Here is a 26,714-nt window from a genome sequence, read left to right as displayed (position 1 = left end):
GAAGCACACATTGGGGCACTCAAATTTTTCTTCTGTTACAAGAATGATGCAATGATAATGCACAGGCTAAATTTACTGGTGTTTGCTATGTTAATGTTCTCCTGCACGTTGTTACCCTGTTGCTCTACACAAAAACTTCACAGCAAAAAGTTCTACTAAAAAAATCAGACACTTAGAAAACAGATTTGCATGGGATAATTTTCTTGTCCCTCCACTTTTGGCTTCAGACTTAGGTTTTTTTTTTTTTTTTTTAAATCCACTTTTTGGTGTCAGCTCAAGTAAATTGACAATTATCCCAGAAAGGGTGAGGCTAATTGTCCTAATTAATACAAGAGGGCCCAGGTGGGGATTGTTGGAGCTCAAGACCAGTCAGGTGGTATGGGCAAAAAGCCCTCCAACGGTTGAGACTTGCTATCATAATGGAGAAGCTGGTGACATTGAAGTCTGTAATGCTCTTGTGGTATGGTTTTATGTCTTTGATTTCTGCTTGGGTTGTTGCATAATGTATGTTTGATCTGTGGGTTTTCATGTATTACAGATGTGTGAGGGAGATGGGTTACAATAAAGAAAAAACTTTCTTTTAAAGAAAAAAAAAGTGTTACTTTAGCACTGTAGCTCTTGTTGATCTTGAAATAGTCAGCAGTGTACTTCTGAATTGTGGAAGGATATACTAAGTTCACCTATCAGTTGGAGATGTGTGGAAGAGCTACTAGCTGAAAATTTACTTTAAAACGAGAATGAAGAATTGTGTTGTGCTTCTCCTATGCTGTAGCTATAAAACACTTGCTTTGATTCTTCACAAGGTATGTGAAGAGAAAATCTTTCTTTAACAGGAATTTGTTCACACAAATGGTTAATGCAGTCTTGAAATTCTTTGAAGGTTTAGTTTTTGTGTAGGGGGATGGCAGAATATTATACTTTTCTAACAAGCATATATCATTTCATTTCGATTTACACTACTCCTTGATCATCCTTCTCCAGTCTTGAACTACCTTTATGTATGTAGCTGTCACTGAAGACTCCTGTTTGCTCCCTTGCATCTGACAAAGATTCTAAACAGGGTAGATTCTGGTTGTTGACTTTAAGAGTAGATTTTAGCCCAATTTACACAGATAAGAATTGGCGTGTTATCCTATCCCAAGTGTCTGTTCAGTGAAAAACATGCAATTCTCTGTTCTTCCTATTATTTTGTTTGCCAGCAACCTGGCAAGCAAAGCTCTTTTCAAGTCCTGACCTGGCTGATGGCTATTTGAGGGCATAGAAAAAGGGGAAATAAATAGCAATTAGACTAGCCCAAAAAACACTAAATGTGTAAGGCGTTAGAGTAATAAACGGCAGTTCATTATCAAGTTCAAGGATCCTGTTGAACTAACCACTGCACCTTTTCTATAACTGGAGGGGAAAGGCCATGATCTTCATATCTGTCCGTAGGGAAAAAGATTTTTTTCAGTCCAGGCAATATGGCTGTTAAAACACGTAGGAAGAGGTCAACCATGTGGTCCTATAGCCACAAGAGTCTTTTTTTCCCTTCATCGTGGTCTGGCTGTAGCATTGTTGTGTGTAACTCATGCTGATGCTAAAAGGAGTATGAATTGTACACATCTTGCGCATCAGTTGTACTGTCTTTAAAAAAAAAAAATTTTCTTTCTTTTCCCCATTCCTTTGAAGTTTGAAGGCAGAACTTGCTGGTGACCCACTTTTTTTAACAGTTCTCTTAACTCACCCCTGTACTCACTTATACTTTTTTTTTTTCCTCTTCCACCCACTGTCTGTCTAGCCTGGTTTAAAATTTTTATATATGTACTTTTAAAAAATTGATTAGTTGGAGAGCTGCCCGTTCTTCTGCACTGTATAATAAGGATTTAAAAACTGCACACTGAATTCTGTATAGTGTAATTAAAACTGACCCAGATTTGGACCTGAGAACACCAGGACTTAGCCAAACTTGCCATGAGCTGAGTTCTGATGGCAGATGGGAGCTAATGAGGACACACTACACTCCAGAATTTCCCAGCTGCTTGGCCCCTTTTTGTACAAACAAGGTTTGGAGTGAAGTCCCAATCCCAAGAGCACGTTTGAGCAAATGTACTGCACCCAGTGTTTTGGGAAACAGGGCAGTGCTGTCAGGCTGTTTCAGGAAAATGTTAAGGCATTCTTTCCAAAGGGCTTTTGCTGTGTATTCCAGTGTTCTGCATCTGCTATCTTCCAGCTTCCATCTTATCCTAGACTGTGTACGTCCATGTGCTTCAGACTGCGCCTGAATTTCCTCTCCTGAATTCAACTGGGGGGGACTTCCACCTTAATTTAATGGAGTGTCAAAATCCCAAAGAACTAGGTCTCCCTTCAACCTGTGGTTCTCTTCAGTGGATTCAATGTCCTGGGACTATTCAGGCAGATGTAATTGAATCAGTTTGAAGCAGCTGTAGCTGGCATCATGTGGTCTCAGATTGCTAGCACCTGCTTGGGTGGTTGTTTTTTTTTGGTGTGTGTGGTTTTTGTGTGTGTGTATGTTTGTTTGTTTGTTTTCCTCTCCCCATAACTCACTAGAGTGGAAGTAGTGCCAAAACCAGCATTGGTCTTGCAGCTGATAAAGCATTCCTGGTCTATATCCCGTTTCCCTTCTAGCCTGTCCACCTCATTACTGGTGCATGCAGTAATGTTGGTGGTAGTGAGCAGAAACAGGTTTGTGCTTCTCCTCCAACTGCCTCCCTCCCCTTCAAGCCAATGAATACCCTGCCAATACAGACTGTTCTTCATAAGCAGTAAGACTTAATCATGCTCAGGTGTGCAGAGTGTCTGTGCACTCCTTAGAAAATTGGGCAGCCTGTGGCTTGCTGTATCAGATGCACACATCAAATTTAACTACTGCTTAGTCCAACGGTAACTGCTGGCACAGGGAAGTTACTGTTCATGTCTAACAAATGACCAAATAGTCCGGGGATGTGCTCTTCAATATTTCTGTTCCCCTCCTATAGTGTAGTGTCGGTAGGTTTTGGTTACTGTGTTGCTGCTACAGTCCAAGTTTTAATAGGGTAAGATTTCAAAGGGGACTGTGAGTCGCTTGCTTGCCTTCCTGTATCATGTGATTTATCATAAAGTTCAAATTAAACACGATGGTGCACTTGGTCAAATACAGTAACAACACACAGTGGTGTGGTTTTCAATATGATATTGCAAGATGGCATATTGAAACATTAATTTTTGTAATATATCCCTCCACTGACTTCCCCTCACTTTGTGCATAAAGTTTATGTGCCTCTCTCTCCTTTTTTTTCTTAACTCCCTGCAGCCCCACTTGAGCAGTAAGGGCTGTACCTGGATTCTTAATTCCATCTGTTTTTGTCTTCCCTGTTCTTCCCACACCTCCATTCGTGCTCTCTTCCTTCATTATTTTAGTTTCTGTTTCAAGACTGTAGTTCTGCACTTTGTCTTGAAAGGTGCTGCTCCATTGTGGGGTCCTGATAGTATGAGGAGAGTATTTCCTAATACAAGTGTAATTATGAACTCTTATTTTGTTTCTTTGGCAGTAAATATTTGGGTAGGCTTCTGTATTGCAGAAAGTATCAGCCTATTCCAGTACCTCCTCCCTTCCTCTTTTTTTTTTCCCCCCACCTGTTGGGTGTTACCACTTATTCCTAGGGCTTGGACGCATGGTCATGCCTACCTTAAAAGTTGCTATTGTATGCAGTTAGAAGTCTAAAGCTGTTTCTTTCTCTCCCTTTAACCTATATCTCTTATTTATATCAAATACAAATAGATGATGTGATTTGCCTGTAGATATCTGTGATATAAGCCAAGTCTTTCCTACTTTGGAATATTCCATAGTTGAAGCATCGATCTGCAGGTCCTTTTGTTTTGGTGAGCTGAAGCACTGAAGAGTCTAGAGGCAACTTCTTTAGGGTTAGTTATGCACTTCCCTTTCAGCAGAAGTGAAAAGCCAGTTGAAATGTATAGCATGAATTGTTTCCACCCTTTTAATAACTGTATTGCAGAGCAGGTGCTCTTTATTTCTACAGCGTGGAATACTACTGTTTTAGATGTAGTAAAATTTGCTTTCAAGTTGCCTGGTGTGCTTAAGTGCAAGTAATACAAGGTGGTTTATCAGCGGCTGTGGAAGTGATGCTGCTAAACAGTTTTGATAATTTTCTAACATAGATGCAGAAGAAGATGAAAACCAGTATTCCAATCAACCCGGAATCACTTTGACAGACCCAGTAGGGTGATGTCATCACTTGATTTTTCTCATGTGCTGTAGTAATCTGTAGTGGGGCTTGCTTTTTTTTTGTTTGCACCTGTGCTCCCACTTCCTTACTCCCTTCTAGTTACTGTCTAAAAAAAAAAAGTCTACTAATAAAAACATCTGTTCATAGTGATAGCACTTACAGCTCTTTGTAGTCTGGAAGTGCTGCAACTACAAATGCTATCTACTGAACATGTCAGCCCACAATTGTAATAGGGGAAGTTAGTAATTTCTTAATTTAAGCCTTGGTAAGGACAGTGGCCCTCAAGTTTTGGGAATACTGCTGTAAAGCATTTTTGCTATAAGCAGCAACACTAATTTATTCTCCATTATTTTATTCACAACATGGAGTATTTATCGCTTTCAGATGTTTTTGGTGCCCAGCGTTCTTGTTGAGATCGGTAGGAATATGGAAGGGAAACTGTTCTTGAGACCGCAGTGAATATAGCACCCATGGATATCTAAATAAAGAGCAATAGCAAATCAGAAAAGTGTTGTTTGTATGCAAAAATACTTGCTATTGGAGGGGGGGAGGGAAGGAGAGGACAAGCAAAGAGTAAGTATGCAAGAGTCTATCTTAGGATTTCTTGGTGCCTTTTGTAGCCAGTCAGAACAAGAAAGCATCTGCCACTCTCATGGTTGTCTTGAAAATATATATAGTTTTAGGTCAGTAGCTATTGCTAGCTGATATCTTATATTCCCAGAATGTTTTTTTCTTGTACTGAAGTTTACTTAGAAATGTAGGCGCTAAATAATTGTGAATTCTACACTAAGTACAAAAGGTACTAGAAAACCAACAGGATTTATATGAAGTCTGTGTGACAAAACTGAAGAGAAAAATAGAGAGGGTTTTTTCGTCCTGCTAACATCATGGTTATATGAGTTGTAAATTAAGACGTGTGTAATATAGTACTAAACCAACTTTTTTTTAATAACTTTAATTTTAAGGTATCAGTTTAGAGACTGCACATCCTTTACTTGGATACAGTTGACTGATCAATTTTATGCCACGTATGCTAGCTTTTTGTGCTTATGGAGTAAAGCACCTAAAAACTAAGATATATTAGTGAGTAGCACAGGAGTGTGATGGAAGGGACAACAAAGGAAGCTAATAAATTGATAATGAAGTGGGATTATAGAGGATTGAGCATGGATATTAGAACCATTTCAGACATACTTTTTAATCACTACTACTCTGCTCTGATTCTGTCTAGTGGGTTTCTAGTGGCACCACCCTGAAATGTATTGTTGAGTTTTTGGAAAAAGACCACTTGACTTTGTCACTTGTTGGCAAGCGTGTCTGCATCCTTGACAGAGGCCAGGAGGTTAAATGGATGATAGAGACAAGATTCTTCTGTTAGCCATGCAGTTGGTCCCTCTGGAAGAGTCTTAAAATACACTGACAAAAATATTTTGAAAACTTGCAGTACCGCATCTGATCTATGAACAAAGCCTTTATTTTCTGGGCTTGTCATTCCATCACTGAACTCATAAACGTATGAAATCAAGCAGTTGGTGACTGATTTAACATTGGAGTGAATATAAAAGGTAGCATATCATGCTTCTAACTAACAAATGAAAGTGTGTAAGACAGTCAAACTAATACCAGGTACAGAGGAGGAAATGCTGAGAAAAGTGAATTGGCTCTTAATCTCATGGAGTGTTTTTTGAGAAGAAACCCAGGCCTGATTCTCTCAGGTCAACCAAGAATTCCTCGACAGAAGACTGAATTATGTTGTATCCAGCATGTAACTCTTGGGCGCTTCCCAAAGGTTCAGCCGCTTCTCCCGAAATACTGTGCTCGACAACTGGACAGAAGGCTATGCCGAATTAAATTTTATTGTTCTGGTGTTCTCCATCCATTTGCAATGCGCGTAATCAGGAATTCAGCTATGTCCCAAGAAACCTGTTTAACTTAATGAGATCAAATGGCAATGGGTGTTCCTTACTTGGGACAGCAGTGCCAACGTTTCCACTTAATTGGGACATATTTGGCTGTTTCCAGTGCTTCAAGTGGTTTTTAAACAGGTGTTTAATGGGTGCTGAGTTCTGAACTCTGCCCTTTTAATATAGAAGTTGCCAAATAAAGATCAAGAGAAATAAAAAAGATCTAATGCAGGATAAATATCTTTTATCTTTGTATACTTATTTAGCATAATCTTTACCTTAACTTGAATCACGGGTGGATGGGGAGGTGTTTCTTCTCATAATTGAGAAAGTCCATTAAATAGAACAACAGGATGTCTAACAGGGTGTCCTAATTAAAATTACCCTGTAATTTGAACAAAACATTCATTTGTATGTAGCTAAGGTTGACCTAAAACCCATCTAAATCAGGAAAATTATTATACACTTTTTTTTCCTGCTGAAAATGAAACTTAGCATTCTGCCACAAAACAGCATGATTCTGTTATTATGTAGTATTGAAGATTAAGGGTTTTCTCTTCAGTGTTTAAAAAAATAAATCATGTTTTGAGGAAAATTTTAAAATAGGTTTCTGTACTACCCCCTCCCTTTGATAGTATTCATCCATGGTTGTGTTTGTGCAGGATTTTGAAAGCAGACCCAATGCTGTTCAGTGCATGCTGTAAGCCAGTCTGAAGCCTTTGGTCGTGGCCAGTGTTCTGGTGAACTAATAAGCAAGTGAGATAGCAGCTGCTTTGCAGGACTGATTGGCTTGGGCATGACTTTGGTATCTGTGACTACACAGTTTCTGACTTGCTTGGTGTGCAAGCTGGGTAATTTTGTTATCTTAGGGTGTGTGGGCCTGCATACATAATTTACGCTCTATACACAACTGGATAGATTTTACTTGTGTGTGTAAAAATGACCTATTCATGCTGTAGCTATCATGTTTTAAAATGCTGCTGTGGCAAATTGTATTTAATAAATTTTATTAAATACAAAGTGAATGTTTGGAAGAATTTGCTAGCTTCTGAAATATTGTTTATATTTAGAAGGGAATTCTCAGCATCTTTATCTTGACAGAATTGTACAAGCTGCAACTTGTTGCTACTCAGGCACAAGCTGGTGGAATCTTTTGTTCTGTACCTCTGGTTCTCCCTACTTTGCAGGCAGGTGGGGAACGGGGAAGATTTTCAAAAGCTTGTGAAGCTGGCCTGAATGTGCTGCTGATGGATTCAGCTAGAACTGCTTCACCATGGTTTTAGTGGAAAGAGAATCACACCATTGTTCCTTTTGATAATCCCACCCATAATGTGTAACGCAAAATGTAATGAGACAGCTATGTGCAAAAAAGTGGAAATTCATAAATGCCAGAATTTAATTAGGTACAAGAGGGGCTACTTTTCACTGAATTATTCTTCTGCTTACACCAACTTTATACTTTCATCTCTGCTTCAGTGGAGTACGTAACAACAAAAGAAAAGAAAGGGAAAAATCTGATGAACAATTTGCAATTTGCTTCACCTACTTTCAGTTCCAAGAAGAATTGTTAGAGTGAAGATAAAATTTGAGGCTGGTGTTGTGGTAATATACTACTTAAACCAATCAAGAACACTCGAATAGAAAGTATTCAAATGTTGGCATCATTTAAAATTCTTAGGTTCTCCTCATTGTTTTAATGACCGTCAAAGCTGGTGTAGGCACTGTTGTAAATTGGAGAAAATAATTCATTTAATCAAACAATTGTGATGATGAGCTAATGATACTGTTGCAATTAGGTGTTAATTACAAGTATTTACCGAAGTATTTTATAGATGTATGCATATACATACATTAATGTGCATATGCATGTCTTCCAGTGGACCATTGTTTTATAGAAAGAAGTATTCAGAAACACTATAGCAAGAATATATGCCTGACTGGGTTGTACTCTTATCAGGAAGCCGTATCTTATGGGCAGCTGAAGGAAAGCAAATCTCCTGTTGGTAAACCAGCCAAGCTATTGTACTGGTCACATAACTTGAACATGTATAAAATTGTGTAACAACCTGTGCATCTGTTCTGGATTGATAGGGTAACTACAGCTCTCTTCAGAGTATATATAACGCTGCAATAAAAATAATTAGTTGTGTGGATGCCATTGCTTCAGAATCACATGTGCTGTTATATAACGCTGCTTAAGAAGGTATTATTTCATTCTTGTGGAAGGAAAAAAAACACCAGTTCTTATGTCTGATCTGGTATTCTGCCCTTGAGGCCTGGTTGCAATTGAGGTATGAAAATTCTGACTGCCTCTAGTACTGAAAAGGTTGATATTGGTTGTTGAACTAATGATCAGGTATCCACACTGATTCTTCTAGTTTTCTCAGCCACTATAATTTCCAAGATGATGAATCATCTATGGATGTTAACTGGCTGGTCAAGTTGTTCATTAGTGACTCCTCCTCCTGAAGAAATTGTGGATGATGGTGTTGGGTGATTACTTGCTGCCATAGGATCTCTCTCATGTAGGGTTTAATTTTGTTGTTGTTGTTACATGGAGCAAACAAGCTAAGGGAGGAGATTTGGACTGCAGTGTCTTCTGTATTTACCTGAAATCCAGATTTATATCCCACAACTGCTAGGGCAGAGTGACTTCAGGAATGATGGTGCTAGAAAACTTAGATTCCACTCTAGCTGGAATTAATAGTTGTGCACTGGGAAAGCAGCAAGAGATGCTCAATATCATAACTACAGAGATGAAAAAGAAAATTCCTGCTCTCTATTTCCAAATGTATTTTCTGAAGTCCTTGAAGGATTTCCAGGAGCTTCTGGATGTCCTGGTAACAGTGCTTCTTAATCGTGTGCTTTATCATTTGCCGTTGGCAAGAAAGCTCAATTCTTTCCTTTTGAATGTGGGACCTTGCCCTATTGCCTCAGGGAAGCATCACTGTAATGCATGTCACTTGAGGCTAATTCAATCTGCCACTTGGAAATTGCCCCTGGTGCAGGTTGTAGCAGTGCACCATTATCTCAAGCTATTTTTCATCAAAAGCACACTGCATCTATTCTGCGTGATCTGTATAGCCCGTCAGTTTACTTTAGGTTAGCATGTGAGGTGGTGGCATTTTTTTCTACCTGTAAAGCCATGATTGCTTTGGTTTCCAGCAATGTGATAGGAGCCTTTCTTCCACACCATACCAGAGCAGCCCTGGACTTCTCAAGATGTAGGTCCACAGTAGCTTATACTGATTGACATCCAGGCCTCTCTGTTGTTCCTTCACTTGTACAGTCCTGCTGCCTCCTTAGCTCTAGCCCCAAAATGTCATGACTGGATGTTGATTTGTGGCTGGAGGTTTATTTGGCTGAAAACATATGAAAAAGGAACATTCATTCAGCTGAAAGCCCCCTGAACCAGTTACCCAGTTCTGGCTCAAGGATGGGGTCAGGCACATGTGTCCAGGAGAGAAAAAATGAGAGGGAAGGCTGAGATTGTTGCAGCTGCAATTTAAATTAGCTCAGATTGTGGTGGAACAGCACTGGTAAGGTTCTGGAAATAACAACCCAATGGTTTCAGCAATGTAAGCTGTGAGTACAGGATATGAGAGTTAAAGGAACTTTGGCTTTGGAATTTACTTTTTTCACTGTTTGCTAAAACCAGCATTTTGGTATGCATCAAAACTTCTGAAGATCACACATCTCAACCTTTCCATTCTTGAAAAAGGGAAAATGATTTGAAGGCTTGATTAATTTCTTTTATTGGGTTTGGTTGCTATATGCCATTAGAAGATGATCAGGCAGGAAGTGGTAGGCTTTTTTTTGTAAGCAGTAGGGAGTTTTCCCCTTTGAAAAACAGCTAAAACTTCATTAACATTTCAGCCAGCTTTAAATTAAAATTTGTGTCTGCAAATAATCTATAATGTATTTTGAGTGCCAGTGAGGCACATCAGGGAAGCATCAGTATGAGTTTCCTCTATGTACAGCTTGCAATGCAGATCCTTTGTCTTCTGTCACGGTGTCCCTGTGCCACTGGTGTGAGAACGCCTGCCATGTTAACCCTTGGCCTTCTGCTGGGCCTGTAAAACTGTGGCTGGGGCGAAATGAACCAAGCAGATGATTGCTGAATGCTAAATACCACACCTGCTTGGTAAACAAGCTGGCTTGGCATAGTACTTGCTACCATGCCTTGTTCCAGTAGATTTCAATAGGGCTGCCTGCACTAGAAAGGGCTATACCTGCCGTGTTTCTGTAGGACAGGTTCATATAATGTGCCGGTGATGGGTTCTTCTTCCCCCCCCCCGACCTTCTGCTATTGAATGTCAGTATTTTGCCTTTCCAAAAACCAGGCATTACTTGGCCTTCTGAGCACAAGTCCGTGAGTATGCTGCTGAGGAGAGCTGGGCAGCGATGCTAGCTGCTGTGTAGGCCACAACAAATGGCAGACTGTTGTGCTTCGCTGGGTTTTGCACATTTGAGGGGACATGGAAATGTGCAGCATGCAGCCTGAAATCATGTTTTTTTTTTCCTGCAAAACTTTTATGCCACTTCCACATGGATTAGAATTACAGCCATTCTCTGCATTTGGTACTCCCACTGTAAAGCCTGTGGAGAAAAAGCTTTTGCTGACGTATTGTGCTTTTGGTAGGGCCTGTATTAGAGTTTCTGCCAACTGTTTCTAAAGGTTTTTGCCTTTGTGACATCTTAAAAATCTTTTTCTCCTCTTCTTCTAGGGAACTAGGGGGCTTGATACATCGCTTGCATCCTGCATTTACTCTGACCACAGTCCCTCCCTGTTCTCACAAGTGGAGCTCTGCCCTGCTTCCCTTCCTGTTGATTCCCAGTCAGCTACATGGTAAGTTTTCATTATCTCTATACTTGATGCCACAAGGTAAAATTCTGGCAGACTCCCTCTGAAATCCATTAGCACTGGGCATTGAGGGCAGACCACTTCATGCCCATCAAAGATCATTCAGTCCTGTTCCAGGCTGACAGTAAGGAAAGGAAGATAGTATTGAATTAGCATTGGAGCTGAACTTCAGCATAGATTGTTATAGGAATAAAATATGAAGTAAAATATGTGACAGAATTAAATCCATCAGTTCTAATAAAGGAAACAGAAGAAAGCAAAGAAATCTTGGACCCTTAAATCCCATTAACCAGGCCAGAGAGAGAATGTGTTAAAAGGGAGCTGCACTGTATCTTTTTTCATTGTTTGATGAAATAATCTTTTTCACCCTTTAAGTGGTGTGTTTAAAAATCCTGGTATTTCTGAAACAAAGAGAATACACAGCCACTGAGCTAGCTGGATTTTATACCTTCCTTTTCTGAGTATTGTCCTTCAGTACAATACCGAGCCATTTCTTTGTTCTCACAAGCTAGCAGTTAAATTGTATGTAAATGTATGCAAATTAGATGCTGTCTAATAAAGAGAGTCATTAGATGGAAGAAATATTTAGTTGGGGGGGGGGAGGAGAAAAGAAAGCAGGTGTATTTTGCAATAGAAAATGTAAGATTGCAAAAAACCCTCAAACTTTGGGTGAGGGCTTTTTGTAAAGCCATTAAAATATTTTCTAGAAGACTTGCCCTACTCTTGGTCCTTTCTTCTCTGTGTTTTTGTATGTATACTTCTTTGATCTTAAAACTCACGCTGGCTGTTCTATGTATATATATGTATTTGAAATGACACAAATACTGTGTTCATAAATATTTGATTTCTTTAAATCATACAGCTATGCATTTACATGCATGTACTTTGTATTAGGGTGTGTTTTTGCTTACTGAGTGTATACAGGTGGAGTCCATGTGGTAAATTTTATATTCACGGATTGATTTATTCATCATATGCCCTGAGTGTCTGCCTTATGCTCACTAAATCATCTTCCTTCATTTTATCAACCTCCTCCTCAACAATTTTAAAGTATTTTTTCCACATTGTTCACTAAATCTCAATGCCAGGTATGTTTCCATTCTTTGGTGGAATTTTCTACTAGGTAATCCCTTTTGAAGTATGAACCTGATTCAAGCCTAAAACAGCAGTGACTTTTCTAAACATGAAGTTGCAGCTTGGAGCATTAAAATGCTGGGAATGTGAAGCTGTGTGTCCTTAAAGGCTGGAGAACCCACACCTGTGGGTGGAGCTCTCAGCATCCATCTAGGCTCTGAAAGGCTTAAAATTGATGAACCTTATGCTCTTGCCACTTCTAAGGAGACAAATTTTAAGACTTCAATCTCTGCACCTTAGAATCTGTAGCTCTGATCTGTCCAGTCTTCTGTTTGAGTGGATTAGTATACGCAGACAACATGGCTCAATTATTTTGAAGTTGGTATTGTATTTTGTTTCTGATGGTCAGTTGTCATGGTTCAGGCAAGCAAGCTCATAACTATGCTTTGGCATATTTTTTTCAGTTCCCGTTTTGCAAGTCTGGAAGTCTAAAGACATATATGTATATGTGTATAAATGTATGTATATAAAAACAATGTTTAAATATTTACACACAAAGCCAAGGGATTGGCTTCCTTCCCAGAATTACTGGAACTACCTTCCCCAGGAACATTTGGACTTGAAAAATCTCTACAGCAACACTTTTCAGAAACTAAACAACTTGTGAAAAGAGGAACTAGCTCTGCACCCTTTGCTGTTCATATGGGTTCTTTTGCATGGGGTGATGGAGAGGCCCCTGTGCATGAGTAAATACATTTCCAGTTAATTATGACAAGATGCTCTTTTATTACTCTTTCCCCCCACAGTTTCTCATTGGTTTATTTTATGAGAGAACATTTATGAGAGAAACTATAGCACAATGGGGAATTTTTGTCATTGTTCTAGGACAGGTCTATTCAATGTGCTGCATCTGAGCCGCATACGGTCCAGAGGCAGCAATTCCTGTCTAGACAGCTGCAGGGCAGATGGGCTGATCACTCAGAAGGAGCTTGACTCCCTGGTTGCTCCATGTCCCAACCGTGCTTGCTGAGCCATCAGCAGAGGAGCTGCAATGTGTGTCTGCTACATGATGGGAAATATAGGCAAGGTCATTGTAAGTATACAATGGAGGGTTGGCAGTGGATGTTCTTGAAGGAGAATGCCTTCATTCTATTCAAATTATTCTTGAACATTCAAGGTATTCTGGAAGGAGAGTACCTCAGACAGAAGATGTAAGGTGAGGATTGCTCTAGTGGGAATACAAGAAGAATCTGAACTGTAATATGAAGATTCTAGAGAAAGATAAGATTAATAAAGTAAGGGGAAACACAGGGTATTGTGGTGAGTGGGAGGTATGAGGCAACATCAGTAAACAGAAAATGTTAATGGTTTACCCACTCACTTGGGGGGCGCCGCTCTTCTAGGTTGTCTGGCATTGCATGTCCTAGGAGCGTTGAGCCACTAGTGATACAAATATTTAACACTCTTTCATGCAGTGTGCAGCCTATAGGCACAACTTCAGCCACGTCTCAAAATCTGAAGAATTTGCGTTAATCCTGAAACACCAATTGGGATGTTTGTACAGGAGCCTAGCAGTCAAGGACAGTGCTTTGTCTTGCAACGTGTTCTTGAGCAGGGCACCAAATGCACATGCAGAAAAGACTATGTTCAAATGGGGGAAGAAAGATGCAGGGTTAAAGGCAGGAGCCTGATTAACTGTATGTTGCTCTCCAAACTTCCTGTGTTCAGGGCAGGCAGAGAATTCAGTATGTACTTTTTGAGGATACATGTGTTAATACCTTGGCCATCTTTACAAAAAGGGTAATACAGCTTTTCTGTGCTCAAAATATATTGCAGGGATATATGCATAAAAGGATGTGGGGTGTCCATATCCTGTGATAATGAATCCAAAAGCATTACTGCAGAAAGATGTAGAAATAAGACCAGATGTCCATCTAGTGTGACATCTTCCTATTAAATATCTTCAGCTACAACAGAGAGGGCAAAAGAAATGCTAAGTTGTAATGTGAAACAACCAATATTTTCATCCGTGATCTGAAAATAAGTGAGAATTTTTTTAACTTCTATTTCTCAGGAGCTTGTTCATCTTTTAAAAAAAAGTTTTAAATAAAATATGCTGCACTAAACTAATCCTAGAGCTAACGAACAGGCAATGGGACTAGCAGCTTTTGCTATTACCTACTGCTTATTATTGTTATTATTATTATTTCTTTTTAATTATGCAAAGTGCTAATCAGTTTGATTATGCACAGTGCTAATCAGGTTAATTATGCAAAGTGCTAATCAGTTGTTCTCTAAGCACACGAGGAGAGCAGAGGTGCTGGCAGTGAATGGTGGTTCTAGATGGGGGTAGTCACGGCAGTCATTCCTTATTAAAAGAGGAGTAGGTGAGATGACAGGGGTTTTTGCTTCCATTAAAAAATAAATAAAAAAAGAAAAAGCCATGAGAGTGATAGTTCTGGTGGGGTAATGTCTTTCACAGCAAGGCAGACTTTTTTTTCCAAGTTGGCTCATGCTGTTGGATAATTTCTGTAGGAGTTTGAGTGCACTGATTTGGGCAAATATATTACAGAGGGGTCTTGTAATGGAAGGGGTAGGAGTGTGCCCCCACTTGAGAAACTGAGATGCATAACCAGAAAAATAACAAATTAAAGGAGTTAGTTGACTGTTCATTATACTGAACATTTAGACACTGGTAAGTAGAATAGTGATAATGTAGCATGAATAACAGTTGATCATATGTTTGTACGGTTGAAGGTACTTTGTGAGCATTCAAACTGTATTTCTTTCAGTGTGATACCTTTATAAGTAGCAGGAATGTAGGATGCCTTATCAGTGGAACGTATGTTAGGCTGCACTTTCTCTTCCTCTTTAGTGCTAAATTACAAATTAGAATTTTGCATTCATGGGAAACAGGATCTGTTCTCAATAAGCTGTGTTCTTCTGACAATTACTGAAGATTCAGTGTGTCTATTTTGCTGTGCTCAGTGTCTAATATCTAACCAGTATTCCTTATTTGATTATGTTTCAGTGTTGGTGTGGGATACATAAGTACCACTTTTTACAGTTAGTAATGGAGATGACATTCCCAGAGCAGAGAGCTACTTGCTCGTAAAAGTCTTGGGAGGATCTTAAGAGATTTTTAAAGTCATTAAAACAAAAGACTAGTCCTGTGTAAGGCCTATAGTGGTAGAAGGTTATTGCATAAATAGTGCAAAAAAAGTTTTCCTTGGAAAAATTAATCATTGCAGGTGGTTACCTAGGGGATGTCATGGCAAATTTTGAATTATATTTAAGGTAGGAAGTAAGGCATCATTATAACTTACACGAAAGCCTGAAATTTAATAGTATTGCCTTCTCAGCATTGTGATTACTCCACAAGACATTGGCCCTCAAACCAAGTTTGCTTTACTACCAAGTGTGTGGGCACAAAGTCATCTGGTTTCGAAAATTTGTTACGGTTTTAGAAAGCTAAACCAATGGTCCATCATCAATTCCAGTGCTTTAAACCTGGAATAGAGGAGTATATGATCTAAAAACCCCAAGTGAAAGGGAGGTGCACCAGAAGCCAGGGTCCTGAGAGTGCAGATGCTTTTCTCTCAAATCAGAATCCTCTGAAGTTAATGCAAAGCTTCCTATAAGCTGATGGTTAATCAGATCACTGCTACCCTAGGTGCTGCTCCAGAAAAGCTGTCTGTGTTCCTCAGATCTGAATTTGACCTGAAGTAGTACAGTCCACAAACTGTTTCCACAGAATTGCTATTTTGCTTTCATCTATTGTCCCTAGCTCTGTTTCTGTTTGCTCTTTCAGTACACTCCACTCCTCCCTCATCAGCTCTTTGATGAGACACAATAGGAGAGTGTGTATAGTCAACCACAGTAGGGGAAAAAGACTGACTTCTTCATGTGATCCCTTGGCATCGCACAGCCTTGCAGGAGGCAGATGCTTGCTTTGATTGCCGTACCCACAGAAATGCAACAGTCTCACACTTGGATTATTGTTCTGTCTCTTTTAGAGGCTGGGCTCCAAAACTGCACAAGAATGGAATTAGTTTGAAAGGTATTGTGATGCTTTAGGTGTATTCTTTGTCATCATTTAAAGATTTTTCAAACTGGAGTTTCATCCTTCGTAAAGAAAATATCAAAGTTTTTGTGTTAGTACAAGTATTTCCCCTAGTCCACTATCCCCGAACTTAAAAGATGATGTATAGTTGGAGGACACTTGCAAAGCCAGTAGCATAAGCCACATGTAGTATTTGGGTGGGACAAATGTAAATCTACCCAAAGCATTGTGAAATCCAACAGAGTTTATCATTATTTCAGATGACTGGGTTTCTGATGAATCACGGCGCTAGAAAGTAAAGAAGCTCACATTCTGCTCCGATTTGTACTGCTTTCTTTGTAACCCTGCTACATTGCATTATCTCACTCTGCTTCAGCTTTCCTTGACAGTGAAGTATGGATAATGATCCGGACCTAACATGAGGTGTGGGAGGGTTGTTGTAAGGCAAATGCATTGTTTGCAAAGTGCTTTGATATCTCTGGATTAAAGGGGTTGTAGAAGTGTGATGTATTATGGGGAGTTATCTGTGTTATTAAGGAGCATCATCAAATCTTGTGATCTTGTGTAAATTTGTGCAAGATAACACAAAAATAGTTTATGTGCATCCCTAAAAAGTGAAGTAAGTGGATGGAGAAAACTCAGTTGCCTTGGCATTAGGCTAATGGGTTAGCAACAGATGAAGAAACCCCAGTAAAGAAATCTCTGATTTAAAAAGCAGGTCTTGTGTGACAGTGGCATTGTTGCAAAACCGTTTTGCATCTTCCTGAGGACCTGGTCTTCAGAGGTGCATGCTAACTGCTCTGCAGCTTGACAGAAGTTGAGCCTGCTCATTGGCATTCACAGAGCTGGGAGCTGGGGGTGGGGGAATTAATAACAAAAAGATCTTAAACATTCAGCCTTACCTTTGAAAGTTACTGACCTGCATTCAGGTTACAAACACACAGCAATTTTCTCTTGAGCTGCAAAGACTCTAAATGTTAAATCAGTAACTCGATCGGGCTAGCAGCCCTTCTCCTCTCTGCTTGCCTGTGCCCAGCTGCCACGACTGGAGTAAAGGACCAAGAAAACTATCTGCACACATACCTATCTTATGGTGACATGAGTACTCGGAAGAAGCCCCACTGACATAAGCTAACACAGAGTGACACTTTTGCTTAAAAAGCTGTTTTGAATGTCTTCTCCCATCGATCTTACGCAACGGAGATAAATAAACACTGTGTGTGGTGCAGCCAGGCTGAGTATTTTTGCTCCTCCAAATGTTTATACATTCTCTGGTGGTTGTTTGTGTTGCTGTTTGTTGACTGTAAATTCCAGACCTGGATGTTTGTAATATATACATTTGCAGGAGCGGGACAGTTTGGAGAGTATGGTGAGGGTAGTGCTTTTTATGAACACTACCAGCTGAATAGTGGGAGGGTTTTTTCTGCTTCCAGCGTGGTGAATTAGTCTTTGTGCTCATGGTGGAAGAGAGGGCTGCTGTACCAGGAGCTTTAGCTAAGCAAACCATTTTGGGCTCAGATAAATGCAGGTAGATGCACAAGAGAGGCTGCTGAAGACTTGTCCGGTAGGAGTCAAGTTAGTTTAGCTTTGCATCTGATTAATAATCAAGTCTGTTGTGCTTGCAGTTTCATTGGTGATGATGCATGTCTTCTCTTGGGATTTACTGACTGAAGTTGTTACAGATGACAAAATTCCCGGCGGCAGAGACCCCTCCTGCCACTCTGTTGGTTTTAGTTCACAGTTTCTCTGCCTGGCCATTAAACCAACTCTTCCCTCTTTCACAACTGCTGTTGTCAGCATCTCAGTATCTAGGGTAGTGGGAGTGTGTAGAGGTTTTTGGGAACTGATGCAGGCACTTCTGTCCACCAAATTGAATGGGCATTTAAGAATTCAGCTTAATTGGTCATCATTTTTTTCAGATTTGGTGGGATTTTCCTTGAACCTGTGCTTCTGTTGTGTTTGTGCAGGTTAAAATCATGTGTTTCTGATACTCCAAACTCTTTAAAGCCTGACTAGTGTTTTTCCTTTTTGCACCATCTCGTGCACATTCTCTCTGTTTGTTAGAGGCAGGTTTTGCTGTCTTGCAGTTACTGTACTACAGCAGCCTCTCCTGTTTATTTATAAGTTTCATTGAATCTTAACTATTTTTACTTAATTTTATTAGCTTTAAGCATAACTTTTAAGGAAGAACTGTTATGGGTGCACTGCTTACCAATCTGATACCAGATAAAAATATTTGGTGTTGCCCATAGTAAAATAGTCTAAAGCATCTTCTTAGAGTTCTTATGGTTTACTTGGAATGAAGCTTTGAAAGGAAGCAATGACCTTTGTGGCAGGGAGTTTTTTTCCTTTCTTGTCAACTGTGTCTCAATATCCTGATAACTGCTGTCCTGTGAAAATAAGGAGGACCTACTATCATTATCAGCTTCTCAATTCTTAATTTTCTCTCTCTGGTGAGCCTGAAGGTTGCCGAACTGATGATAACCACAGAGCACTGATGTATTGGTGTGTAGTAGATTCTCTTTTTCAGCTTGCTATTTAAAAATCCAGAGTTAAATACACTAGCTAAACAAGGTGACAGAATACTTTGCTTATCTGAAGTCAAATGCCAGAATTGAAGTTGGCTTAGCAGCCTTAAATTGACTTCCCTGTACTTTTGCAGTTTTTAATTACGTGATCACGTTCTTTTCTGTGGGAACCGATCATCTCTTAGTACACTTAATGGACCTGGTCTGAGGTTGAGTGGAGGTTCCTTAGCATGAGGCTGTTTTCTGCAAGATCAATCAGCTCACTTACTGCAAACACTGGAAAATGTTTAATAAATGAGGCAGGAGATAGCTGTAAAAGACAGGGTGATCTTATTCTTAAGATTGAGGTGACAGCGTGCATGTGCTTAAAAGGGAAAAAAGTGCTTGATTTTTGATTTGCTTGTAAAACCAGACATCTATAGGTGGGCTACAAGGCAAGCAGGTATTTTTGCCTTCTCTTTTCAGTTCACTGGCTCCTTTTAACCCTTCACTACTTATATCCTTTTAAAGCATTCTGTTTGTATTTCTAAGCTGCCCGTCCCCCCCCCAAAAAAAAACCAACCAAACAAACAAACAAAAAAAGACCATTAGTAACAGCCTGTGCTGTTTTTGCCTTTTTCATTTTCCTGGTATACAAATGTCCTCCCCCTTTCCCCCCCCTCCCACACTGCCCCTTTCCATAAAATAGCAGTTCCCAGGATTTTGACTTTCAGTTGGTAGGAAGTGTAATGTGTTCCACATTACTCGCTGAGAAAAGTGCACACAACCCTGATGATGCTTTGATGGTTTAGTTGGAGATGTTGCTCTAAGTAGAACTGGTCTGTCTAGCCAGGTCCATTTTCTAAGCACTGGGAATTCAGCTGTTTTCTTGTGAATTCTTTTCATATTTTATTACTATGAAGAGAATACAAAGAGTGCTTGTTTCTCTTTTTTTCCTCCCTCCAGTTGACACAATCAGTATTATTTGGAGGAAAAAAAAATTACACACAGAATGGGAAATAGGGTGGGAAAATGTAATAGGATCTGCAAATCTTTTCTGTCTTGTCTGAGTAAATGAGAGCTGATGAGAGATGCAGCACAATGAGGGCTAGGGAATGCTAGCTGAACTGGTATATAAAGATAGTTTCATTTTGCTTCATTTCATTTTACCATATTGAATTTGAAAGGGAAAATTGCAGCGGACATGAAAGTTTGCTGTGGAAACACCTCAGGTTGCTGTACCCTTGATGCGAACCTGGGCAAACATGAAAAGGAGTGTTAACTGAAGTGGTGTATGAATTTTGTAGGTGTGCTTCTGAAGCACTTTTTGAAGTGCCCTTTCAGAAACAGTGGCCTGCCTATAGGCTATTAGGCTACTTCTCTTTAATCTCTTTTATTGTCCACGTAAGTTACCAGTTCAGGAAAGGTTGTGGTTTTTTTTAGCTTTGGTTGTTTTGCTTTTTGTTTTTATGAGCCAAAACCATGCTGATTTTCCAGGTAAATCTGTTCCCACCCCCCCCCCCCCCCCCCCCCCCCCGCCCCGTGCAGACTTTCAGGAAGATTAGAAGGAGATTTTCTTCCCCCCACCGCCGCCTTTTGCCTACCCTAAAAGTTTATCTTGCATTTTTGAGTGAAGGTAATGCAAGCTAGGACAGAACTCAGTCCTAGGTGGGATACTATGACAGCAATGCACTCATCACTAGACAAATTTTACCATCAGTGTTACAAGTGGTAGTGTTTTTATTCAATTGGGGTGGCTGTACATCTCTTGCTGAAGGGAAGAGCTATAGTTAAAATCATTTGTGAGTCAATTCCATCTGAAAAGTTGTCTTTTGCATGTTATTATGCTACCTTAGGCAGGGATAATTTTCAAAAAAAAAAAAAAAAACAAAAAACCACAGGGTAAGATTTGTGTTGTTCTTGTAAGTCAAAGTCAGGTGTAGAGGTCTGAAATAATGCAGCATGAACAGCAAACATTTCTGCATAAAATCTCCAACAGCACAGATTATAAGATTTGAAACTCCTATAGCAGCCACTACTCTGGGAGATATCTTTGATGATAAAACGTTTAAAGACTAAACCTTTTTTCTTTAATCTGTTTTTTAAGTAAGTGAATTTGTGTTCAGAAGTAAGACTCAACACCTTAGCTTCAGAGTCCAGCTGGTGCGATCCCAAGGCAGGTTCATGCTGTGAGCAGATTTAAGATACTTCTCTCAAAAGCATTGTGTAACTTCTGTAACTTTATGAGATAGACGTGCTTGACCAGCATTTATCTGGCAAGCAGTTTGCTCTCTATGCTTGTTCCCTTTCCAATGTCCTCAAGACTGAAGAGGCTGGGTGGGCACTGGAAGAGGAAATGAAGGGGATTGGTTTTGCTTTTCTCCAAGCAAAAGGATGGTTTAATGGCATTTGTATAATGCTTCAGCCACTCTGAAGTCAATGCAGAGATTGTTGCTTTCCAACTCTCTGCCCCCTAGCCATTATTAGAGAACACCTCTCCCCTCCTAATGGAGACCTGGCAAGTGCAAGGCTATCCATGGGTGAGTGAGTGTTTCTGGATGGGATTCATTCCACAGAGCATTCCTTGAGCTCAGTATGTAAAATCTGGGTGTGCATGTGGATCCATGTTTGTTTGAGCACAATCTGTTTTTTTCTCTATGGTTCCAGTTTCGGAGGTGGAAGGGTTCCTCACTCTTATATTTCAGAAAAACCCCATAGCCTCAAACAAGTAAATCTTAGATACCAGAAAGGAAGTGAGGAGAAAAGTTCTTCTCCCCCACTCTAGGAGTGTGGAGACAATGCTACCGGTATGAGAAGATGTAATGGCTGGACAGCAGCAGGGAAAGATCTGAGATCTTAAAAGCTGGCTGAAATCCAGAAAGGATTGGTGGTTTTTTTGGGGGTGGGGTGAGGAAGAAAGCTGTATAGCAACCAGTCTTTTACACAAATTATTTCAGTCTAAATCTTTGTCCTGTGCAGTCTGAATAGCTATCCTGTCTCGTATACATTAGTAATTTTAAGGATTATTCTTTTTAGTAGAATAAACAAATTTTTGCTGCTTGACATGTGAAATGCTTGTACTAGTAAATTCCACAGACAGCTTCTGCCCCCCACTCCCCAATATTGTTTTGTCTGATTATACAACCTTGAAAGTTTAAAATTGACTGGTTTACTGTAAGAAGCATTAAGTAAATGCAATCTCTCTATTTTTAATAACACTAGCTCAAATATCATGTGAGATCACACTAGTCCTCCAGTGTAATTAAGTTTATGGCTTTCTTATGCACTTCAAATGCCTGTGATGTGCAGTTAATAGTATTTTTCAGACAAGTATTAGGACACCTCGGCAGCGATGCCAATGTGGGCTGGTGTCTATCAGCAGTGCAGACACCACAAAGTAATGGAAATTGCAAGACACTCTACTATAATTTGTCTAAAAATATGCATGACAGCAAAGCTTTTTTACCTGAGTTTAGAAAGTGATAAGGCTCTGAATTAGAGTGAAGCTTCATAAATGAATCGGGCATGAAACAAGATTTTCGAGTTTGGCTTGACGTCCAGTGTTTATCGAGACGGGAGTGTAGCTGAATATCAGAGATCTCCTGCATCTTGGATTTTGTATCATGAGCGTACCTGCAGTATGATCTCTGCTGCATAATTCTTAACTGAGAGCTGTGTAGGGAGTTTTGGAGTAAAGGTTTGGATGGACTTTTCTTCTGTGTATAAATATATATACATGTGTATGTAATATTTATTTGTTTAAAGAAATCGAGATCTTCAATACAAGGGCATTCTCTTTTATTTCTAAGGAAAGAAAATGATAGTAAAGATGCCTAACTATTCCAATGAAATGGCCTGAAAATACTGAAACAAAAAAAAAAAATTGGGATTTCTCCCAAAGTAGGTTGATTTTTATGTTCAGACATTTTGAAAAATGAAGGCCAAGACTTCAGATTTTGAGGAGGGCGAATGTTTCTGAAGTGGTTCCAACTGACACACTTGTTGAACACTGCAAGTTGCAATCATATGTAGCTAGGTTTGGATGCGGATTTGGATCTGAGCCTGCAGTGTGTGCCACAGCTCTGTAAAGCAGAAGAGGATCTGACTCTTCTGACATCTTGGAAAGTCTGGGTCGAAGTCTACAATATCAGGAGTTTAGGAATCTTGAGATTCAGCTTGGTTGCTTATAGAAATATTGGAACTGAGCCCGTAGTCACCTTCTGAAACGGTCACCTCTGATATGATAGGACTTTCAGGAGTCTCTGCCTTTGTGGTAAAGTTTGCCCATGTAACCACATTCTCTCTAGCAAGCCGAAGTTTAGCTTTAGCTAAGTGTCCAGTAAAGCCTTTAGCTAAAGGCCCAGTAAAGACCAATAGCTAATATGTGGGGCAGCTTCTCAGTGGCTGCCTTTTAAGTTCATGAGCTAACTCCAGTGCAATGCTTTGCTATGCTGTATGTTGTGGGTACTGCAGATCTGTGTAATCTCTGGCAGGTAGCCATAAACTGGCCGTTCCTTTCTTAAAACAGCGCATGCAAATGCTAACCAACTGTTTGTTTTTGTTCATGCAAATTTTTGCCCATGCAAATTTAGGCTGCAGGTTTCCTTCGTTACATGTTAAGAGGTTGGAATGTTCTTTTAAATGGGAAATAATAACAACGATGGTAAAGCAGCACCATCTCTTTCTGTTTTCTCCTTAATCAAACGAACATGGCACAGACTTGAGTGAGACTGCTGCATCAGTGAGGACTGCAGGATTTGGCCCAGCAGGTATTAACTTGTTTCAATCCTATGGGGAGCTTTCTTTGCCTGGTGTCTGCCTTTTAGGGGGACTGCTGGGGGGCAGGAAGCAGAGCAGCTAGGACAGGCTATCGGAGAACCTGCTGTGGCATCAACTGCCCATTGCTGGCTGGGAACTGCTAGCTGACATTTGAGAGAACGTGCTTTATATGAGAAAGTGATGAGTGAATGGAAATTAAAACAAAAGGATTGAAAATAGAGCTGTAATCAATCTAGCCCCAGTATCTCAGTAAACCAGGGATGTTTTTTTCACAGGGAATTTGGGGTAGATATCACAGCAAGTGCCATGATGGCAGGGTCTTCCCCCTTTTCCCCCTTTCCCCCCTCCCCTTCCATTAAATCTACATTTGGAAGGTGGATGGTGCTGACTCATAAATTAAATTGGAGTAATACATACAGTGTATATATATTTCTGTCACTTTGTCTCAAATTAAACACGAACCTTCTCCCCTGACAAGATGATAGAAAAGTTAATTGCTCGCCCTGGCTTTAAATTGGAATTTGAATTTGCAAAATGCTAAAGGTTTATGAGATCTAAATCATGAGGAGCTTAAATTACATTCCTGTGATAAAATATTAATAAATCAATTAAAACATAAGCCGAGTATAATATTACTTTTTTGTAGGAACCTTGAACACAATAATTCATTAGAGTGTGCAGTAACAATTATTGTATCTTTTTTAATTTTCTTTTTTATTAGTTTTTTTTTGAACTGGGGAAAAAGCAACATCAGATGGGAACACACCACACAATGGTGGAATATTATCCTGGTACCAAATCTAGTCATCTCCTAGTAACAATGCACATGCATACAAAAGCATCTAAGCACCCCTAACTGCACACATGGTGTTGTGGTTCACAGATAACCAGATGTATTCCCTAAAATTCAGGGGCTATTTTCCCCCCTTCACAATGTGGAAAAGAAGGGCAGCAGCATTGGAAGAAAAGTGATTGTACTGCTCCTGCTTCTTTTTTCTTTTTCCAGTCCCTTCCTATGCCATTTTATTCTTGTTCTCCTTCTAGTCTCCTTTCCCTTGCTGGGTACAAGATTGGTATAATATCAGAGTCAAAACTTCAAAAATGCGCAGATCTTTCTGTACAGCTGGCCTGAGTTTTGTGTTGGGGAAACCTAAGCTAGAACTGGATTTTGTTACTAGCTTTTCAGTTACATTGCGAACAGCTCTCGTAGCTCTGATCTTTACATAACCCATTTCTGCGTACTATATAAAGAGCACTTCAGGCACAGTATGAAACTTAGTTATTATTTGAGGAAGGAGGTGTTATGCTAGCTCAGCATGCATTTCGTATATGCAAACATTAATACACGAGGAATGCAATTATTATATATACCTGCACACCTCTAGTGCCTGTCAAGGTGCAGATTCCTTAGTCAAGTGCTTTTCACCTTCTGAGAAATGACTGGACTGCATGGCTGATACAGCTTTGCTTGATAAAGGGTCTAATTGCTATCATTACGTTATTTGTGTTGCATTCTTGAAATGTTATTTAGTACAAATTACACGCTAGTGCCAAATTGGCAGCTCTGGGGACTGACGGCTGCCGCATGTATCCATAGTGTAGGTGCTGCGTGCTCTGCCCACCCTGCCCTGTGCCCAGGCATCCTCAGTGCTGAGGGACTGACCGAGGAGCCCCTGGTTTTGCCAGCGTATAAAGGCTGCTGGACTGCTGCTTGGCTTGCCCTGTGCTGTGGCAGAGGGGTTTCTGACCGGATGAGGGATTTAACAGAAGGCCGAGCCTTCTCCCTCTCAGGGGATGAGGGGCTGGTGGAGGAGGCCTGTAGGCGGCTGGGGAGCGGTGCGCAGCTGCCACCCCCCTCTGCCTGCTTGCGGCCTGCAGCCATCTCGCTTGCAGCGGCATGGGGCAGCTGCCATTGGCCAGCTGAAAGCAGTTAGGGCCAGAGTCAGCTGGGGAACACAGCGAGAGGAGATCTAGGAGCAGGTGGCTGTTGGTGCTCCTCACCACCTGTCTGAGGAACGCTTTGCGGTGCTGCACAGAAGCGATGGCAGGTGCTGGTTTGCCCTGGGTACAGGATCCTGTGAGGCTCAGGGCCTTCCCCTCCTCATGGTGAGAAGATAACTGGTGGATCTAGGGATCCCACCTTACTGTGCTCTCTCAGGGGTGACTTCGTGTTGCAGTTAACCTTGACTTTCCACAGACTTATCTGTTTTGCCATCCCTCTGCTGCTGAAGCCAGTCAAGGTCCATTGTAGTGATGCAAAATATAATAAAACTGTTTCTTACCACATGTACCATGTCCCTACTGGTAAGCTCTTCATCAATATTAACAAATTAGTTGTTACTTTTTATATGTATTATCCTCCCTTTAAGAAGGGAACATGGGGAAAGTCCCTTTCCATGAACTCTCAGGGCATTACAGCAGGCCAGTGGTGGAGATCCCAGTAACCTACATGCCTTCCAGCAGCCCACCCACGGGACTTCACCAGAATCAGAGAAATGCCAAAGATAATGAGCCCCGTTCATGGGGAAGCAGAAGGAGATTCATTGAGCTTGTTTTATGTAGACCAAGGAGTAGCTATCAGATGTGATTAGCTTCTTGTGGTTACTGCAGTGAGTTGGCATTTAGATCAACAAGCTGCAACTGAAGGCTTCATGTCGCCAGGACGGTCTGATCTTCCTTTACTATGATTTTTACAGCAATGGACTATTGAGGTCTCAACCGGTGGTGTTCACTCAGTTTGATAATTGCATTTACTCAATAGTTTCCATTCTTTACAACTCTTGTTTTAGAGTGTGGCTGAATCTTTGTGAGCATTTCTGTAAATAACTTTAAAAAAAAAAAATGGATTAGCTGGAGTTTGTGTGCGTGCAGGGAAATGTTCCAGATTTTTCTTGTGTACAGGAACAATTTCCAGTAGAAGCTAAGAAAAGTTTTAAAGCTAATTTTTGTCAGTGGTATCTTTCTGCTGATCAGAGGAGTTACACTGGCACAGTGCTTTCTCTGTGGCATACTGTCCTTGCTGGGGAGGAAGCAGACTATACACATGAGAGTGTTGTCACCCCCCATTTCAAACTTGAAAGCAATTTTAGCACTGGGTAATGCCAGCTGCTTGAGAGGGTGAATCGATGCTTATGCATCAGTCCATAAAATGGAGAGGAGGGAGGGGATGGACTGGTCAGTGACAGTGCATATGATGCACTATAGCTTTGAGGATCGTACTATCCAAAACCTTCCTGCTCTGCACAGAGATCACAATTCCTTTTTTGCTTCTGCCTCGGGAAGACTTCCTTCCTCCTGGAT

At 40.4% G+C, this 26,714-nt stretch overlaps 1 protein-coding gene across 19 annotated transcripts in view; it reads left to right on the top strand.

Annotated features, from left to right (window-relative positions):
* ZBTB20 (zinc finger and BTB domain containing 20) overlaps positions 1 to 26,714 on the top strand; it is a 453,552-nt gene that overhangs the window by 85,148 nt on the left and 341,690 nt on the right. For all 19 annotated transcript variants that reach the window (XM_035541102.2, XM_035541088.2, XM_035541086.2 and 16 more), the window contains one exon: positions 10,855 to 10,976. The gene's annotated coding sequence lies outside the window, so the exon portion shown is untranslated. The remainder of the gene's footprint in view (positions 1 to 10,854; positions 10,977 to 26,714) is intronic.

The sequence above is a fragment of the Cygnus atratus genome, chromosome 1, assembly GCF_013377495.2.
Source record: "Cygnus atratus isolate AKBS03 ecotype Queensland, Australia chromosome 1, CAtr_DNAZoo_HiC_assembly, whole genome shotgun sequence".
NCBI classification, from domain to species: Eukaryota; Metazoa; Chordata; class Aves; order Anseriformes; family Anatidae; genus Cygnus; species Cygnus atratus.
Note: the sequence above shows the minus strand (reverse complement) of the source record. Positions and strands in the feature narration are given on the sequence as shown.